The following is a 2,500-nucleotide window of genomic DNA, read 5'->3' as shown; positions in this document are numbered from 1 at the left end:
GGACGCGCAGGTGTTCCTTCACGCTGGCTAAGTCGCTGAAACTCTTGTCACACGGCTTACAGCGGTAAGGCCTCTCTGCCGCGTGGAGACGTCGGCGTTCGTTCAGATGACCTGCTAACGCGTTGAAACTTCTGTCACGGTCTTTACAGTGGATTGGTTTTCCTCCGGCGTGGAGACGCGGGCGTTTTTGTAGACCGCTTATGTCACTGACCCTCTTGTCACGGTGTGTGGCGTGGACAGGTGTGTCTCTGGTGCGGACACACTGGTGTGAGTTCAGGCCAATGGCCTGACTGAAACTCTTCTCACAGCGCTCACAGTGGAAAGACCTTTCCCCCGTGTGGAGACACAGGTGTTTTTTCAGACCACATAATTCGTTCAAACTCTTCTCGGTCTGTTTACGGAGGAACCTTTTTTCTCCCGTCTGGATACACGGATGTTTCCCCCCGCCACCTGATTCATTGGCGGGTTTTGACGCAGTGTGGACATTAAGCCGGTGTCTTTTCAGACTACTTGACCCCGTGAAGCTCTTTTCACAGTGTTTGCAGTGGAAAGGTTTTTCTCCAGTGTGGACACGCCGGTGTGTCTTCAGGGAACTTAAATATGTGAAACTCTTGCCACAGTGTTCACAGACGTGGGGTCTCTTACCGACGTGAGTCATCTGGCATGTCTTTGCATCTCCTGCTCGAGTTACTGCTGGTTGAGTTACTTCTGGTTGAGTTACTTCTGGTTGAGTTAGTTCTCCTGGTTGAGTTACTCCTGGTTGAGTTACTTCTGGTTGAGTTACTGCTGGTTGAGTTAGTTCTCCTGGTTGAGTTACTCCTGGTTGAGTTACTTCTGGTTGAGTTAGTTCTCCTGGTTGAGTTACTTCTGGTTGAGTTACTTCTGGTTGAGTTACTTCTGGTTGAGTTAGTTCTCCTGGTTGAGTTAGTTCCGGTTGAGTTAGTTCTCCTGGTTGAGTTACTCCTGGTTGAGTTACTCCTGGTTGAGTTACTCCTGGTTGAGTTACTTCTGGTTGAGTTAGTTCTCCTGGTTGAGTTAGTTCTGGTTGAGTTACTCCTGGTTGAGTTACTTCTGGTTGAGTTAGTTCTCCTGGTTGAGTTACTTCTGGTTGAGTTAGTTCTGGTTGAGTTAGTTCTCCTGGTTGAGTTAGTTCCGGTTGATTTACTTCTGGTTGAGTTACTCCTGGTTGAGTTACTCCTGGTTGAGTTACTCCTGGTTGAGTTACTCCTGGTTGAGTTACTTCTGGTTGAGTTAGTTCTGGTTGATTTACTTCTGGTTGAGTTAGTTCTCCTGGTTGAGTTAGTTCTCCTGGTTGAGTTAATTCTCCTGGTTTACTTACTTCTTCTCGTGGTCGACTTACTTTCCGTGGTCGAGTTAGTTCTCGTGCTAACTTTCGTGGTCGAGTCACCTTTCGCGGTGGAGGTACTTTTGGCGGTGGAGGTACTTCCCGGGGCTGCGTGGCTTCGTGTGGCTGAATTAAAGTCTCGGTAAACAGTCGGCAGCTGAAAGGATCTCCATCGGCGTCTCCTCGTCTCCGTCGGGCTGCGGAGGCGGCGGTCCGCCCGTTCGTCAGCATGCGGCGCTTGTTGTGTCCCATCGTCGTCGTGTGTCTTACGGAGGAATGTGAAAACGTATGGACAGAACTCGCTCCGTCTCTCTCTCTCTCTCTCTCTCTCTGTCGATGAAGTCTGTGAGGAAACCTCTGGTTTTAAGGTGTGTTAAGGCGTGACATGAGGTAATTCATTGGTGACATGTCAGATAATCAGTGACGTCAGGTCAATGAACACACCTTACAATTAGTGACGTCAGCCGTGCAGTGAATCGGCTCGAATCAAACTGTCATCATCAGAGTGCGTGTGTGTGTGTGTGTGTGTGTGTGTGTGTGTGTGTGTGTGTGTGTGTGTGTGTGTGTGTGTGTGTGTGTGTGTGTGTGTGTGTGTGTGTGCGTGTGTGATTGTACGTGCGTGTTGTTAACTGAACGTGTGTGTGTGTGTGTGTGTTCTTTTCAGGAGAGAGTCAGTGTGATGAGTCTACGTGTAACAATGGAGGAACCTGTCATGATGAAGGAGAGTCCTTCAAATGCGTGTGCTCAGCTGGCTGGGACGGCCCCTCCTGTAACATAGGTCAGTACTACTGTAACATAGGTCAGTATACTACTGTATCATACTGTAGGTCAGTACTACTGTAACATAGGTCAGTACTACTGTAACATAGGTCAGTACTACTCACTAGGCATGTGCCAAAATACCGGCAATCGACTATTATCAGCAGTCATCGACACGCATGCAAAAAAAGGCCGCCATATACTGTATACATTATTCATGTCTTTATTATGTTTTGTCTGTTCACATATCCCACCGCAATTCAGCCGAACACAAATGCTGTGTTTGTATCGGGTAGAAGGATGAGTGAAGAAGAAGGCTTGGTGTTAGGCAACTTAACCCATTCTGACCTGAGATCAGATTCATACGAGGTTTCCACTGGACACACACTGGTCTGA

General features: G+C 48.2%; 1 pseudogene across 1 annotated transcript in view; it reads left to right on the top strand.

The window, feature by feature from the left end:
* The window catches only part of LOC308313428 (protein jagged-1a-like), a 51,148-nt pseudogene that overhangs the window by 32,578 nt on the left and 16,070 nt on the right, over positions 1-2,500 (top strand). Inside the window, exon 16 of the transcript XR_013966197.1 lies at positions 2,010-2,123. The product of XR_013966197.1 is annotated as a protein jagged-1a-like (transcript). The remainder of the gene's footprint in view (positions 1-2,009; positions 2,124-2,500) is intronic.

The sequence above is a fragment of the Protomyctophum bolini genome, assembly GCF_963924005.1.
Source record: "Protomyctophum bolini genome assembly, chromosome: 3".
Classification (NCBI taxonomy): domain Eukaryota; kingdom Metazoa; phylum Chordata; class Actinopteri; order Myctophiformes; family Myctophidae; genus Protomyctophum; species Protomyctophum bolini.
This window is presented reverse-complemented; position numbering and strand designations above follow the sequence as displayed.